The sequence below is a fragment of the Tursiops truncatus genome, chromosome 9, assembly GCF_011762595.2.
Source record: "Tursiops truncatus isolate mTurTru1 chromosome 9, mTurTru1.mat.Y, whole genome shotgun sequence".
Taxonomy (NCBI): Eukaryota; Metazoa; Chordata; class Mammalia; order Artiodactyla; family Delphinidae; genus Tursiops; species Tursiops truncatus.
Window position 1 is genome coordinate 14,333,679 of NC_047042.1, and position 18,984 is coordinate 14,352,662.

Here is an 18,984-nt window from a genome sequence, read left to right on the forward strand (position 1 = left end):
CTTAGCATGGCACAGAATTCATGAGTCGCCCTGTGTTCATTATTTTTAAACTCTGGAGCAGTGCTTCTCAGACTTCAGCATGCCTCAGAATCACCTAGAGGACTTACTGCTGCACAGATTTCTGGGCCCCACCTGCAGAGAATCAGTGTCTATGGTAGGGCTCCCGAATTTGATATTCTAACAAGATTCAGGGAGCACTGAAGCTGCCAGTCTGCAGACCACACTTGAGCAGCAGTGTTCTGAGAGTTCAAAATTTCCTTCAAAAATTCCTGTGCTTCTTTTCCTTTCACTGCCTGCCACATGCTCTTAAATAGTGGCAATGTGTTCTGACTCCGCCTTTAACTTGCTCAAAAATAAATGACCTTTTAGCTATTTTTTTTTTAAATCTGTGACGGGTTGCTAGGGAAAATATTTGGTTTCTGAACAAAGTTTTTTAAATGATTAGTTAAAATTCTTGTTCATTTAGATGGGTTATAAGGAAGGTTTTACTTTTTAAAATGTTTTCAGGAACTTTTATTTCCTAGTTTAAAAATAACTCATGCATACTGGAGAAAATTAGGAGAGCAGAGAAAACAGAAAAACAGGAAATAGAAACTGCCCATTACTTTTGCACAGCAAAGGAAACCGTAAACAAAATGAAAAGACAACAGAACAGAGAAAGACTGGGAGAAGATATTTGCAAATGATGCAACCAGGGCTTAATTTCCAAAATATACAAACAGCTCATACAACTCAATATAAAAAAAAAAAATAGACAATCCAATCGAAAAATTGGCAGAAGACCTAAATAGACATTTCTGCAAAGAAGACATACAGATGGCCAATAGGCACCTGAAAAGATGCTCTTTATTGCTAATTATCAAAGAAATTCAAATCAAAACTACAGTGAGTACCACCTCACACCAGTCAGAATGGCCATCATTAAAAAGTCTACAAACTCAAAACTACAATGGGAAATCACCTCACACCAGTCAAAAGAATTCTCTCAAAAAATCCACAAACAGGGCTTCCCTGGTGGCACAGTGGTTGAGAGTCCGCCTGCTGATGCAGGGGACATGGGTTCATGTCCCGGTTCGGGAGGATCGCACGTGCCGCGGAGCAGCTGGGCCCGTGAGCCATGGCCGCTGAGCCTGCGCGTCTGGAGCCTGTGCTCCACAACGGGAGAGGCCACAACAGTGAGAGGCCCACGTGCCGCAAAAAAAAAAAAAAAAAAAAAAATCCACAAACAATAAATGCTGGGGAGGGTGTGGAGAGAAGGGAACCCTGCTAATACTGTTGGTGGGAATGTAAATTGGTACAGCCACTATGGAGAACAGTATGGAGATTCCTTAGAAAACTAAAAATAGAACTACCATATGATCTTGCAATCCCACTTCTGGGCATATATCCAGAGAAAAACATGGTCCGAAGGGATACATGCACCCCAACGTTCACTGCAGCACTGTTTACAACAGCCAAGACGTGGAAGCACCCACTGACAGAAGAGTGGATAAAGAAGATGTGGTACATATATACAATGGAATATTACTCAGCCATTTAAAATAATGAAATAACACTATTTGCAGCAACAAGGATTGCTAGAGATTGTCATACTGAGTGAAGTAAGTCAGAGAAAGAGAAATACCGTGTAACATTTGAGGCATCTAGAAAGAAATGATACAAATGAACTTATTTACAAAACAGAACTAGACTCACAGACTTAGAGAATGAACTTATGGTTACCAGAGCAGACAGGTGGAGGGAAGGGATAGTTAGGGAGTTTGGGATTGACACGTCGTACACACTGCTATACTTAAAATAGATAACCAACAAGGACCTACTGTATAGCACAGGGAACTCTGCTCAATATTATGTAACAACCTAAATGGGAAAACAATTTTAAAAAGAATAGATATGTGTATATGAATAACTGAATCACTTTGCTGTACACCTGAAACCAACCAACACTGTTAATCAACTATACTCCAATATACAATAAAAAGTTTTTTAAAAGTCTACAAAAAATAAATATTGGAGAGGGTATGGAGAAAAGGGAACCCTCTTATACTGTTTATGGGAATATAAATTGGTACAGCCATTACAGAAAACAGTATGGAGGGTCTTCAAAAAACTAAAAATAGAGTTACCATATGATACAGCAATCCCACTCCTGGGCATATACTCAGAATTCATGCACCCCTATGTTCACAGCAGCACAATTTACAATAGTCAAGACATGGAAACAACCTAAATGTCCAACGACAGATGAATGGATAAAGAAGATGTGGTATAAATATATATATATATATGTATAAATAAAATGAAGTATCACTCAGCCATAAAAAAGAATGAAATAATGCCATTTGCAGCAACATAGTGGACCTAGAGATTATCATACTAATCAAAGTTAAGTCAAAAAGAGAAAGACAAATACCATATGATATCACTTATATGTGGAATATAAAATACGACACAAATGAACATATCTGTGAAACAGAAACAGACTCACAGACATAAAGAACAGACTTGTGGTTGCCAAGGAGGAGAGGGCGTGGGGGAGGGAAGGGCTGGGAGGAGTTTGGGATTAGCAGATGCAAAGTAGTATTAATAGGATGGATATACAACAAAGTCCTACTGTATAGCACAGGGAATTATATTCAATGTCCTGTGATAAACCATAATGGAAAAGAATATATATTCTTTTATGTATATATATATATATATACACACATGCATACATTAACTGAGTCACTTTGCTGTACAGCAGAAATTAACACAACATTGTAAATCAACTATACTTCAGTTAAATTTTTTTTAAAAAGAAAAATAAATTGCCCATTGCTCACTATCTGGAAGTAAATAATCCTAACATTTTTGTCCACTTCCTTTCAATATTTTTCTTAACTTATTGAGAGAAAATTATACAATTCAATTTTGATATTGCATTTTTCACAGAAAATTTTATTTTCCAAGTCAAGTGGAGAGATCTGGCAGGAATATAACTCTATTTACATGGCATGGCCAGAAGTTTATTTGATTATACCTATTGTTCAGTGTAATTACTAATAGCGTTTTTGTTTTTTTTTTTACACCCAAACATTTTTTACTGGGAGTACAGGGAAATAAAGTTGGAGGAAAGAGGAGTAGAGGTTAACTGGGGGTGGGGGGGTTAAAGGAAGTCAAAAGAAATTTGATTAAACCAATAAAAGTAAAGCTTTCTGTATATTATTTAATGTTTGAAGATACCAAAAGAAAAGTGAAATGTAACTTAACTAGAAAATTTTGGAAGGAGTAAAGGGAGAGAAGAGAGAAGTGGTGAAGTGAGTTAAATCCTTATCTTGGACGTTACCCCACAGGAAACAATGGCACCAGATGAGTAATGCAAGCTATTCTATAAAACTGTTCTTGCAAAAACTCTATTGTCACCACACCCTCTCACTGGCACTTTGGGATCATTGTCTAATCTGCATCTAGACCGCAGAACCTCTGCCACAGTTACTGCAGAATAATCGGCATCTCCACCCACAGATGGGACAGAAAATATCACCTCGAATTGTGAATTTCTTCTATGTTTTATACAAGCAATATGCCGGCTTGGTGAAAACTAGGTCACATATGGGTCCCCTGCTGCAAGAGAGTCTGGAAAACGTAGGTTTGCTTTTCTTTTATAGACTTGTGGCTTCTATCATACAGGAAGGCAATAGAGGGTGGTGGCACTCATGTTGAGTGAACTGATTTGCAGAGTTTGCCATAATCTGTCTGCTTAAATAACACCTGTAGACAGTACTTTTAAAAGTTTTCTGTACCCTGACATTGCACCACAGAGCCTTATAATAAACTCCCATCATCAAAACAAACAAAAAAAACCCATAAGTACAAACAATGAATATATACAAATAGAAAATTCATAGTATAGAAAGGTAAAAACTGCTTATTATAACTCCTTTCCACCCCTCCCCCACTTCCTGGATGAGTTATCTACTGCCGAGTAACAAATTACCCCCAAAATATAGCAACTTAACAAAACATTTATTATCTCAGTTTCTGTAGGTCAGAAACCTAGGCGCTGCTTAGCTGGCTGTCTCTGGCTCTAAGTCTCTTGGGTTGTAGTCAAGCTGTTGACAGGACTTCATCTCATCTAGACACTCAGCTGGGGGAAGATCTTCCAACTCACTCACGTGATTGTTGGCAGCATTTAGCCCCTCATAGGCAATGGACTGAGGATCTCAGTTCCTCATGGCTGTTGGCTTCAGGCCGCCCTCAGTTCCTTGCCACCAGTTCCCACGCTTAGAGCAGCCCACATCATAGCCACCAGCTTCCCTCCTGGTGAGCAAACAAGAGAGAAAGCAAGAGAAAACAGCCAAGACGGAAGCCACCATCTTTCTATAACTTCATGCAAGTGACATCCGCCACTTCTGCTGAATTGTGGTTAAGTCACCACGTTCAGTCTACACTAGAAGTAAGTCAACACGTTCAGTCTACACTCAAGAGGAGGGGATAACACAAGGGTGTGAATCCCAGGAGGTACCTCACCTTAGAGGACACCTATCACAACTCATTTGCGCCCTGCCCACAACTCTCTCCCCGCAAAGTAACCACTGTTAACAGTTTCTTATGATTCCTTTCAGGGGAAAAAAGTAACAATTGGATTTCAATCAATTTTCCAAAATTAATCTGGAAGTGTTCTAACAGTTACTGCTAAGATTTAAATGTCAACCATTCCTCAGTGGCATAAAAGTCATCCTCTTAGCCAAAGAGACCAGATGAGCATTGAAACTCACAGCCTGTGTTCAGCAAAAAAGGTAAACAGTACGGCGATGGTAACGTGGTGAAAGTGCCTGAACGTGTGTTTACATTTTCACAAATGAAGAAAAAAATCAACCACAGAACATATGGGCAATGCCTCAGAAGAAGTTTTTGAAAAGTAAATTTGTTCAGAAAATGCCTCCAGCTCTGTCTCCACAGAGCTGACAGAGAAGCAGGGTGATGCTCCCATGATACAGGTTAACCTAACATACAAATAACAATGACCGTGTGTGCTCCTCCCTGGTACCACCTCTGGCCTCACTCAGAACTCACGGCCAGCCCAGCAAAAGTGCTATTACTAACCCCCCCTTCATCTTCTTCACAGAGATGAAGAAACTGTGGCTCTGAAATGTAAGTGACTTGCCCAAGTTCCAACCCAAGGGTCTTTGGTTTCAATGCCTTTGCTCTTCCCACTTCGTTCAATGCCTGAAGTCTGTTTTAACCTCTCCCCAACTTTACTGATGCCCACACTATTCCACAGCTTAACTAAGCAGACCCAGCTACAAGCTTCCTTGTGGGTAGTTTCCCTCTATCAGAAGGACATCTTTCAGCTGTCACCTGCCATCCCCTTCTCCTATGTGAATAAAGGATTCTGAAAATAGGAACATACGATTCTCATCTGGTTCCACTCTATCTAGATCAGTGATGCCTCACAAGGTCTTTTTTTCTTACAGAAGCCAGCAAATATTTAGAGATCATTCTCAAGCTGTGTACACTGCAGCAGGACACTGGATGCTGGCTTTTGTCCTATTTGAATTTAAATTAAGAAAACAACTAAAAATAGATATAAGTCTTAGCTATTTGGGGAAGAAAATTATACAACAAATAACACTTGTAGACAATGTCCAATATGATGAATAAAACATGTAATTATGTTAGAGAGACTGCTGAGAATTAGAAAGTACTAGATGCTATCTGATTTAGAAATTTGAGCTACAGCTATAGTAAAATCTGAAGTGTTAAATACCCCTTCAGGATTAAGCACTCATCAAACAAATATTTATTGACCTTAGTACTAGGGACAAAAAAAATGCAAAGATAAACAAAAGCATTTTGGGGATTCTTGAAGAGGCAGAATGAGAAATGATCATATAAAAATAATTACAGTACTATTAAGGGGGCATTTATTCCCCAGTTCATACATTTTCATGTGGAACTCCCATTAGACAACACTAGGCTTTTCTCCACCTCTCTCCTTCCCCCTTCACTGGTACCCAGGCTAAGGGCGAATTATCTGATGGAGAGTTTAGAAGAGGAAAATGGACTTGCCTCTCTGCTTCTCTCTCTCTCTCTCCCCTCACCCCATTGCTACTCTTAAGCTCTCTGACACTCTACTTAAAGGAAACATGGTAGGGTTTTTGCCCATATGGAAGTAGTTTCAGTCAGACAGGGAAGTGTACTCATAAGCCAATATGAGCACGCAACTTAAGTTTCACCTTCCAAGATACAGTTTTCTATCAGCAAATGGGGCTGAGATTATATATATATATCTTATATGTATATATTTACATATAAATTACATATATTTTTACAGTTTCATGAAATTTTATTTTTCTATACAATCAGGTAACGAGTCGTGTTAACATCACATTTCCAACATGAAGCTGCTATTTTGATCTTCATCTCACATCTCCTATGTGTCTCTCTTAGAACTAGGCAACAGAGAGAGAGGGTGCTTACTGTAACACTTCAAACTCCAAGAGAAACAGGATATGTGTATAGCATATTGTAAGTATAACAAGTGCTGTAGGACATGAGGAGATACCATCTCTTCCCATTGGATATCTAAGGACCTCACAGTGCAGTCACTGGGGCAAAATGTTGAAGTATCTTGACTTATTAAGGCAAAGAAGGCAGGAAAGAACATGCTAGAAAAGATAATTCAGAAAATTACTCTGTATGAAAATGTGTGTCACAGTAGGAAAATGGAAAAGAGTCTCTGTGGCCTCAGGGTATGAAGAGTTGTGGAGACGGGGAAAGTGGAGCGGAGGTCACACTATGTGGATGGAGAGCTCTCTACAGACTTCTGCGCCCCAATCCCAGGATTCAGTGCCTCTGGGATGGAGACCACTATTCGCTGTTTTAAAAACTACTCCAGATACTTTAGATGCACAATCAGCTTCAGGAAGCACTGTCTTCCAGGCTAAAAAGTATGAACTTCATCCTATTAGTAATAAGAAGCCATTAGAGGATGCTGACTTCAAACATCTGTAGCAAGATAACTCTGGTGGGCAGTGTGAAGGCAAAAATCAATGAGAGAAGCTACAACCACAGTGGTTGGAAAGAGAAAAGATAGGGTTGATTCTAGGTATATTTTGGAGGAAGGGGAGACAGGGCTGAGTGACCAGGTAAGAGGGGAAAGGACGCACTTGCTGGAGAAGGGGGAAGAGGTAGAAATGACTGGAGGATTCTAATTTGTCTCAGCAGAAGTGGAGAGGTGCCTGCAGGGATTATTTCTCCCATAATTCTTATGTCTCTCTCCATCCTGCTACTCACCCATCCACATGAAAGGAAGAGTGGCTGATCGTATCGGTCAGAGTCTGATGCACTGGGTTAGGTCACTGCACTGAACAGCGCTGCGTGTTGCCCCTGTGCTCTCTGTTCCACTGTGCCTTGGTGAGTAAGGCAGACACACCCATTTCTCTAGGGGCTGTTTGGAGAACAGAGCCTTTTAGAGTCAGGAGAGAAAAACAGGTGGAAGAGGTCCTGCTTGATTTTCCCAATCTAAGCCATAGTCTCCAATTCAGTTTTAAGGATCTGAAGTGGGGAATCAGGGTAACTGCCCCCAGTTCATTTTGGAAAGACCTAAGCCATGTTGTATCCTGTCTCGTTTAGCCTCTGTCCTAAATATTTCTGTTTTGAAGTAGTAGTATTAGTAGTTACAGTAAAGTAAGCTGGGGTGAATTTGGTAGACTGACACTTTGTACTTCTACCTGCTGCCATGGTTTCATCTAGGAATGAGTGATCTGTGGGAACAAGGAGCACAGTTTTCATATTAATGTAACAGGGGAAAACAAATCTGACTCCATATTGATCTGTTTCTTTTACTTTAACCCTTGTATACTACTGCTTTTTCTACAAGTTAATCACTAAAGGGATGTTGCCTAGAGCTTAAAGTATGCATAATGGCCCTCTGGGAACCCTGCCTCCCATGACTGAGCTTAAGCTAAAATATCTTTGTTTAGCTCACAGGAAACATGCTGACCAGGCCCACCTGTAAATGACTTCAGGAAAGAAGAAATTAACACATCCCCTCTGGAGTCTGGCTGGAACCAGGAAATACTTGCAACCACTTACTGCCCTTTATACTTTACCCCCTCACCTTCCCCTCTTTGTCTTCCCCTCAGTGTCTGCTTCTGGGTGAATCCAACTAGGAAAGAAAATTTTTTCTGGACTAATGTAGATACGACACTTAATGCAACAGAGTCATGGTAAAAAATAATGTTCTTACTAAATTAAGAAACCTGTGCAGCATATAGTTCACAACTGCATTCAAACACCTTGCAATCAAAATCACAGCTGTACTCGTCAAATTTTTAAAATACTTTTATATTTATCACTACAACTGAACTGCATTTTTTTCTTTTTTTGGTGGACACTGAGCCTGGAAACTAAAAACACTGATGAAAGGCAATACAAGTTTTTGTCTACTGCCTATCATCACCTGAGTTTAGAGATGTTTGAGCCTTTGAAAAATTACTTTGTGAGTCAAATTCAGAGTCCTGCAAATGGTATTAAACTTCTGCGTAACTGAGTAATCTAAAGCTTATTTGTATTGTATTCAAAATGTTAAACAATTGTAGCCCTCCAAACCTCAACATTCAACCTTTTTTTTTTCTAATTGCAGTTTGAAAGCAACACTTGCATACAGGAAGCTGTTGACATGTATCCCTACTAAAGCTACAGAGGAACTGAACAAATTAACAACGATAGAGCAAAGGAGATGTAAGATTTAATTTTCAGGTTCTGTAAATATACTTTGGAATATCTTATTTTGTAGGTAGAATCTATTAATTCTGCAGCATCTAAATTTGATTATCGGGAGACGCAAGAGGGAAGAGATATGGGAACATATGTATATGTATAACTGATTCACTTTGTTATAAAGCAGAAACTAGTACACCATTGTAAAGCAATTATACACCAATAAAGATGTTAAAAAACACCCCACACCAATTAAAATAAATAAATAAATTTGATTATCATTTGAAAGAATCATAGATACAAATTACTGAGTTTTTCTGATGAAAATTAATTTTGATAGGTAGCAAAAGAAGAAACAGATTAATTGAACTACATCAAAATTTAAAACTTCAATGCATTGAAGGATACAAAGTAAAAAGGCCACTCAAGGAATGGGGGGAAATATTTGCAAATCATATATCTGATAAGAGGTTAATATCCAGACTATATAAAGCACTCCTACAACTCAACGACAACAAAAACAACCCAGTATTAAAATGGGCAAAGCACTCAAATAGACATTTCTTAATATATACAAATGGCCAAAAAGCACATGAAAAGATGCTCAACATAATTTATCAATAGGGAAATGCAAACTCAAACCACAATAAGATACCACCTCATACCTATTAGGACAGCTACTTTCAAAAACAAAATAACAAGTGTTGGTGAGGATATAGTAAGATTGGAACACTTATGTACTATTTGTGGGAGTATAAAATGGTACAGCCTCTATGGAAAACAAAGTGGCGGTTCCTCAAAAAATTAAAAATGGAACTACTCTACGATCCAGCAACTCCAATTCTGGGCTTAAAAGAATTTAAATTAGGAACTTCAAGACATATTTGCACTCCTATGTTCATAACAGCATTAGTCCCAATAGTCAAAAGGTGGAAGCAAACCAAGTATCCATTAGTGGATGAATAAACAAAATGCGGTATATACATAAAATGGAATATTATTCAGCCTTAAAAAAGTAGGAAATTCTGACACATGCCACAACATGGATGAACGTTGAGGGCACTGTGCTAAGTGAAATAAGGCCATCATGCAAGGATAAATATGATCCCACTTGTATGACTTATTTGTAGTCAAATTTATAGAGCCAGAAAGTAGGATGGGGTTACCAAAGTCTGGAGGGATGGGAGAGTGGGGAGCTATCATTTCATGGTACAGAATTTCAGCTTTGCAAGAGGAAATGAGCTCTACAGGTGGATGGTGGTAATGGCTACATGACAACGTGAATGTACTTAATGCTACTGAACTTCACACTTAAAATGGTTAAGATGGTAAATTTTATGTATGTTTTACCACAATTTAAAAATGCCCAGGGGACTTCCCTGGTGGCACAGTGGTTAAGAATCCGCCTACCAATGCAGGGAACACGGGTTCAAGCCCTGGTCTGGAGAATCCCACATGCCACGGAGCAACTAAGTCCATGTACCACAACTAATGAGTCTGCACTCTAGAGCCTGTGAGCCACAACTACTGAACCCACGTACCGCAACCACTGAAGCCCGTGTGCCTAGAGCCCATGCTCTGCAACAAGAGAAACCACCGCAATTAGAAGCCCACGCACCACAATGAAGGGTAGCCCCTACTCGCCACAACTAGAGAAAACCTGCGTGCAGCAACAAAGACCCAACACAGCCAAAAATAAAGACATTAAAGAAAAAAAATTTTAAATGCCCCCAAAATTCTGAAAGAACCCTTGAATGGAAGCAAAAGATAAGACCTGCAAAAATATTGGGGCTGAAATATTTACAAATTTCAATATAAGGGAAATTAGAATTTAACATATTCTCCTTTTAGCAGAATTTGTTGTACAATTACTTGCACATTAGTACCTGTAAAGATAGCATTTTCTTAATTATAGATTATAACATGTAGAGAAGAGCCAAGTGAAGGTGTGAGCAATTTTAAATTTACTAACCATAAAATGCACATTTGAAGCTGATTACCGGCAATTTTTTGAAAAAAAATTTAAATCATTTAAAAAAGGTTTTCTCAGTCTCTTCTGGAAGTGGTGTTGGGTAAATTGGACAGCTGCAAGTAAATCAATGAAGTTAGAACACACCCTAACTCCATACACAAAAATAAACTCAAAATGGCTTACACACTTAAATGTAAGACACCATAAAACTCCTAGACGCGAACAGATGCATAACATCCTGACATAAATCATACCAATGTTTTCTTAGGTCAGTCTCCCAAGGCAACAGAGATAAAAGCAAAAATAAACAAATGGGATCTAATCAAACTTAAAAGCTTTTGTACAGCAAAGGAAACCCCAAACAAAATGAAAAGTCAACCTATGGACTGGGAGAAAATATTTGCAAATGATGTGACTGACAAGGGCTTGATTTCCAAAACTTATAAACAGCTCATACAACTCAATAACAAAACAAACAACCTACTCGAAAAATGGGCAGAAGACCTAAATAGACATTTCTCCAGAGAAAACATACAGATAGCCAACAGGCACATGAAAAGATGATCAACATCGCTAATTATTAGAGAAATACAATCAAAACTACAAAGAGGGGACTTCCCTGGTGGCAGAGTGGTTAAGAATCTGCCTGCCAATGCAGGGGACAAGGGTTCGAGCCCTGGTCCAGGAAGATCCCACATGCTGCAAAGCAACTAAGCTCTAGAGCCCATGAGCCACAACTACTGAGCCCATGTGCCGCATCTACTGAAGCCCGTGTGCCTAGAACCTGTGCTCCGCAACAAGAGAAGCCCCTGCTCGCCGCAATTAGAGAAAGCCTTCGCAGAGCAATGAAGACCCAATGCAGCCAAAAATAATAAATAAAAATTTAAAAAAAAACTACAATGAGATATCACCTCACACCAGTCAGAATGGCCATCATCAAGTCTACAAACAATAAATGCTGGAGAGGGTGTGGAAGAAAGGAAACCCTCCCCTACACTGTTTGTGGGAATGTAAATTGGTACAACTATGGAAAACAGTATGGAGGTTCCTCAGAAAACTAGAGTTGCCATATGATGCAGCAATCCCACCCCTGGGCATATATCCAGAGAAAACCATAATTCAAAAAGATACATGCACTCAAGTGTTCACAGCAGCACTATTCACAATAGTCAAGACATGGAAACAACCTAGACGTCCATCGACAGACAAACGGATAAAGAAGATGTGGTACATATATACAGTGCAATACTACTCAGCCATAAAAAAGAATGAAATAATGCCATTTGCAGCAACGTGGATGGACCTGGAGATTATCATACTAAGTAAGCCAGAAAGACAAATATCATATGGCATCACTTATATGTGGGTGTTGAAAAAAGAGATACAAATGAACTTATTTCCAAAACAGAAATAGACACACAGATAAAGAAAACAAATTTGTGATTACCAAGGGTGAAATTGGGGGGGTGGGAGGGTTAAATTAGAAATTTAAGATTAACAGATACACACTACTATACATAAAATAGATAGGGACTTCCCTGGTGGCACAGTGGTTAAGGATCTGCCTGCCAATGCAGGGCACACGGGTTCAAGCCCTGGTCCAGGAAAATCCCACATGCCACGGAGCAACTAAGCCTGTGCGCCACAGCTACTGAGCCTGCACTCTAGAGCCCGCAAGCCACAACTACTGAGCCCGTGTGCCACAACTACTGAAGCCCGCACACCTAGAGCTCATGCCCTGCAACAAGAGAAGCCACCACAATGAGATGGCCACGCACCACAACAAAGAGTAGCCCCTGGTCGCCGCAACTAGGGAAACCCCGCATGCAGCAACGAAGATCCAATGCAGCCAAAAATAAATTAATTAAAAAGTAAATAAAATAAACAACAGGGACCTACTGTATAGCACAGGGAACTATATTCAATATCTTGTAATAACCTATAATGGAAAAGAATCTGAAAAAGAATATATATAACTGAATCACTTTGCTGTACACCTGAAACATTGTAAATCAACTATACTTCAATAAAAAATAAAAATAAAATTTTCAGAAAAGTATCAGTGACAGAGAAAGAGATATGGCTGAGAAGCAGATCAAAGTAAGTGAACAGGTACCAAGAATAACTTTCTTGTTTACCTCATTTCAAATGCTTAATATAAACAAGCTTTCATAAAATTTGCTTTAATGTACATGGAAACATTACTTTTATTTTGTAGAAAGCATTTTGTTTTTAAAAATAGTTTTTAAAAGGACTATATTATAAGCCTATCAACATCATAAGATCAGTTGAGGGCCAATTAATAAATATTTCAAATCATATGATTCATTCTTAGCAGTTTCTCGGTCTCAAAAATATTTAGGTTTAGATGATAAACGGTATACTCAGCTGTTTATAAAGTTGGTATGTTCCCCACCTGGTTGTCGATCCTCAGTCCCTCCACAGAGGGCACTGGAGGAAGGAAGGAGAAGCAGTGGGTCATGAACCGTGATTCACGGGTGCCCAGCCATGTGAGGACACCCTCAAAAGCAGCATTCGAAGACCAGCGTACTCCAGGGAAAGCCCAGGTCTCATTGTGCCGCTGTGCAAGCCGATGGCGTGGCTCAGGCTGGTATGAGATTATTGGAAAATGGGATTCTTCTAGTTCCATTTAAGGCTGACTTCAGAACAGCCAGTGCTTCCAACAGGCTTTTAGGCAGCTGTGGGGAGAATGCTGTTTTGCTCTCACAGCTTGTTTTCTCCTTTAATCTGTTTCTCAGCAAGGACAGCATAGAGGGACAGTATGTCTCTGAAGAAAGCACCTACACTCCACATATGCCTCTGGTTCACAACCTCTGAGCATAGGCAGGTGGCTCTGGATCCAGATTCCCAGACTATGTATCCAGAGCTAAGAAGGGAGCCATGGCGTGACTAACATCTTGGATTCATACAGTCTGTGAAGTTCCTTAGATTCACCACCTCCTCTCACCATGTATCAACGTAATTTTGGGTTGCTAATTATATACCTTTAATTCAGTTCAGCATTTCATGACCCAAACACTGGTTTCAATCTCAGTGGGTGATGGAATTTCTCTTACCAATAAACAGACAAAAATGCCTGAGGAACTTATTATACAAGACTACGTTACCTAAGTTAAGGCAGATTCTGATAGATTGTATTATTGTTGGCCACATATTCTAGCTTTCCTTCCTTAGATGCTTCTGCAAGAGTTATAAATTCTTACACAGCTGAATTCAGGAGTGGCCATGCGACTTGCATTCATCAATGAAATAAGGGCAGAAATAACGTGTTACTTCTAGGCAGAAGCTTTAAGAGCCAGTGTGTGGCTTCTCCACGTCTCTCTTCTCTCTGCCACAGCAACTGGCAATATTTCAGGTAGAGGCTACTCTGCTAGTCTGGTCCCAGAATGAAGATGACATGGAGCAAAACCATAGCAATGTGTCACAATAAGTAGATAATATGAGTGAAAATTAAAACTTTATCATTGGGGCTTCCCTGGTGGCGCAGTGGTTGAGAGTCTGCCTGCTAATGCAGGGGACACGGGTTCAAGACCTGGTCTGGGAAGATTCCACATGCCGCGGAGCAACTATGCCCGTGAGCCACAACTGCTGAGCCTGTGCATCTGGAGCCTGTGCTCCGCAAAGAGAGGCCGCGATAGTGAGAGGCCTGCGCACCGCAATGAAGAGTGGCCCCTGCTTGCCACAACTAGAGAAAGCGCTTGCACAGAAACGAAGACCCAACACAGCAAAAATAAATTAATAAACTCCTACCCCCAACATCTTAAAAAAAAACTTTATCATTGTAAGTCACTAAGATTTGGAGTTGTTTGTTACTACAGCATAACTTAACCTATCCTGACTAATGCATAATTATCAAACTCAAAGGCTAGAAATAAAATCTAGGTGTGCCTGGACATTTTGCTTACGGGAATCCCAAGGAAGAACAGGATGAAAAACACAGTAAATGCAAGCCAGGCAGGACCTCAATAATGCAGTCCTGGCCTGCGTTCAACATTGGGGTAATGGGAGGATGCTTCCTGGCTAAAATTGCCTCATTTAGATAGACAGAAGAGTAAAGATGGGCATGATCTGTTTGAAAAATAGATGTTGTAATAGACTCAGAACTTGGTAATTTATATTTCTTATTGCGGAGAAACCCAGAAGATAGATTATAGATGACTGTGTTAGGAAAACATATGTTTAAGCTCAAAAGCAAAGAGAAAAGGAATGAAAAGCACTCTGGTCTAGTGCAGTTTTTGTCCTCCATGTGCTAGAGTGGAAACAGGACCACCATACAAGCTGGTTAGATTTTAAACTCGGCTGGGTTTGCTTGAAGAGAGTAGGAAATAGTAGAAGGAATCTGGGCTCTAGAGAGTTATCCCACTACTGTAAGAAAAGACACATCAAAAAAACAGCTTTCTACTGCTACAGAATGCACACAAGTTAATCTAAGACTAGAACTTAAGAATTTGATACCAACAGCTCATACAAACCAATATCAAAATCAAAACAACCCAATCAAAAATTGGGCAGAAGAACTAAACAGACATTTCTCCAAAGAAGACACACACATGGCCAACAGGCACGAGATGCTCAACATCACTAATTATTAGAGAAACGCAAACCAAAACCATGATGAGGCATCACCTCACACCAGTCAGAACGGCCATCATCAAAAAGAACACAGACAATAAATGCTGGAGAAGGTGTGGAGAAAAGGAACCCTCCCACACTGTTGGTGGGAATGTAAGTTGGTGCAGCCGCTGTGGAGAACAGTATGGAGGTTCCTTAAAAAACTAAAAATATGATATGATCCAGCAATCCTACTCCTGAGCATATATCCAGAAAAGACGAAAACTCTAAAAGATACACGCGCCCCAATGTTCACTGCAGTACTATTCACAAGAGCCAAGACATGGAAGCAACCTAAGTGTCCATCGACAGATGAATGGATAAAGATGTGGTATATATACACAATAGAATACAACTCATGAAAAGAGTAAAAAGAATGAAATAATGCCATTTGCAGCAATGTGGACGGACCTACAGATTATCATACTGAGTGAAGTAAGTCAGAGAAAGAGGAATATTACATTTATATGTGGAATCTAAAAAATAATACAGATGGATTTATTTACAAAACAGAAAGAGACTCACAGACATAGAAAACAATCTTACGGTTACCAAAGGAGAAAAGGAGGTGAGGGAGGGATCAATTAGGGGTATGAGATTAACAGATACACATCACTCTATATAAAACAAATAAACAACAAGGATTTACTGTATAGTACAGAGAACTATATTCAATATCTTGTAATAGCCTATAATGGAAAAGAATCTGAAAAAAATATATATATATAACTGAATCACTTTGCTGCACACCTGAAACTAATACAGTATTGTTCTGTTTTCATTGAAATATAGTTGATTTACAATGTTGTGTTAATTACTGCTGTACAACAAAGTGACTCAGTCACACATATACTTTTTTTATATTCTTTTCCATTATGGTTTATCACAGGATATTGAATATAATCTTCTGTGCTACACAGTAGGACCTTGTTGTGTTTCCATTCTCTATACAAAAGCTCACATCTGCTAACCCCGACCTCCCACTCCAACCCTCCCCCAACTTCCTCCCCCGTGGCAACCACCAGTCTCTTCTCTATGTTAGTGATTCTGTTTCAAAGATAGGTTCATTTGTTGCACAATACTGTAAGTCCACTATATTTTGATTAAAAAGTTGATGCCTTGCTTTGCTGTTTCTACAGTGATAACTCCTCATGGAGCAACGGGGGCCCCATCTGGTGCCCTGATAAGGCTCAGGTATGAGAGAACAGCGAGACAGAGGGAACACCTTAGCTAATGCTTTATAACCATCCCCTTCCCACATCTATTAACACAGTAGCACTTCCGTCATCCTCCTGCTATTCTACCTCGTCGGTACAGTTTCAGCACATGGAGGGGTGTGACTAGTAGGGCAGATTTGGGGAATCCTATGCCTGGTCGTCTAACTCACAACATGCACATAACTGAATATCCCTCAACCGACTAGAGTGGTGAGCACGAGTGACTGGTATTTCTACAGGCACTTTTCCAAGAAATAAGTACAGAACTAGAGAGACCCAGCATGCAGCCAGAAGGAACAGGGAGCTGGCAGGGGCAGTCTGTGACAGGCAGAATAGGATGCATGGACAGCAGAAGAAAAGGTCCAGTAGCCTAAGAGGAAGATGCCAGCTCCGCCTGAGGCCCTGCCCAGCCATCTGGACTAACATGATCTGACACCGGAGGAAGCAAGGGGAGCACTGGATGCACTTCAAATAGGCAACCCTGGACTTCCCTGGTGGCGCAGTGGTTAAGAATCTGCCTGCCAAGCCAGGGGACACGGGTTTGAGCCCCGGCCCGGGAAGATCCCACATGCCGCAGAGCAACTAAGCCCGTGCGCCAGAACTACTGAGCCTGCTCTCTAGAGCCCAAGAGCCACAACTACTGAGCCTATTTGCCACAACTACCGAAGCCTGCACGCCTAGAGCCCGTGCTCCACAACAGAAGCCACCGCAATGAGAAGCCCGCACACCGCAACAAAGACCCAACGCAGCCAAAAAATAAATTAATTAATAATAAAAAAGGCAACCCTCCTACTTTAAGACGTGAATAATTGATCATTTGGGACAAAAATGGTGAGTTCTGCTTCCCTTTTCCCCATGACTCGTGCTTTCGTACATATACGTGTGTGCACACAGACACATGTGGACACACATAGAAGCCCACAAAACCAAGGACTGATGTGACAAAAATGACAGGACTGGCAATGGTCAAATGGCCAGTTGTGAGATGAAAGGGTTGTGGGTGCTGCTGGGTATATGGACCCGAAGAGTTGCTCATCCGGCTCTGCCAGAGTGAACATGAAAGGCTGGAAGCAGAGGGACCGTCCGGGGAACAGGATTTGTGAGGCAGGGAGAAGCATCGTGTGTTGCCCCCTACCCTCTCTAGAGAATGCAGAAGGAACTAAGGAAATTCTTCCCTGAAGTCTCAAAGTGATTCTAAACACAGATGTAGCAGTCATCGTCTGAGCCCTGTGCATGCAGCCCGCTGGGATGGTCTTCTCTGCACCCTTCTCCCCTGCTTCCCTTTGCTTTTGCCTCCAGAGCTCTGCACCTGTGATTTTTCCAGAAGACTTCCTCAGCTTCCTGGAGCCGACTTTGCCTGCAGGAGTGCAGAGCCCCAGGTATTCCCAGCCTTGTGGCCCTTAACCAATGACTAGTGTAGATAGATAGATGGATAGATAGATAAAATAGATAAACAGATAGGTAGATAGATAGATTGGATAGATGGATAAATGGATAGATAAATAAGATAAATAGATGATAGATAGATGATAGATGGATGTGTGTGTGGGGTTGTGTCTTGGGTGTGGGAGATGACTGCTTGGCCTCCCTGCTCAGGTCCCAACATCTCTGAAGCTCATTTACATTCCAGAACTCTGAGGAATCAGGCTGCAGCCACCCTCCCCTAAGAATTCCTTCTCCTCCTCTTCCCCCTAGCAGTACCCCTACTCCCTTACTGGTCTTTTTCTGAAAGCATTTCCTTAACAAATCACTTTCACCCAAATCCTTAGCTCAGAGTCTTTCCCTGGGGCATTATTTTTTGGAAGTATAATAGACATACCGCATTACATTAGTTGCAGGTGTACAACATAATGATTTGATATCTGTATATACTGTGAAATGACCACCACAGTCAGTCTAGTTTCCGGGGAATTTGACTCAAGACAATAGAGGACTGGTGTCGGCTTTTTGCTGAAGTTTGCTGAGAGGAAAAATCTGCAGGTCACCCTTGCTGCTGAGCTAAAGTGACCTCAAAGCCGTTGGGTGAACCAGGCACCAGAAGCTGAGAGGAAGTGGCCATGTCTCCACAGGATCACCCAATGGCAAAGCTGCAGGAGGACCCACCTAGGTACCTGAAGATCATCTAACTGTCACAAGAAAAAGCCAGTATTGGATACATCCGGGATGATGGAGCTGACAGTAGCCATCAGCTGCAGTTGGGCACCGGAGCCAAGCAAATGTGATGAAAATAAAGACAAACGTGCCTCCCCCACATGTTCACCCAAGTGTGTTGCCCATGGAAACAGACACTCCTTTCTTCTCCCTGATGCTACCCAGAGATGTGAACACTGAAGCCTGTTGAATGAGAAGTAGAATTAATAGGACGTGAGAAGAAGAACACAGGATATGGAAAAGAGTTCGGGAGAGGGAGCTATGCGCTTTGACTGAAGTAATACTTCACTTCAGCTGAGTATT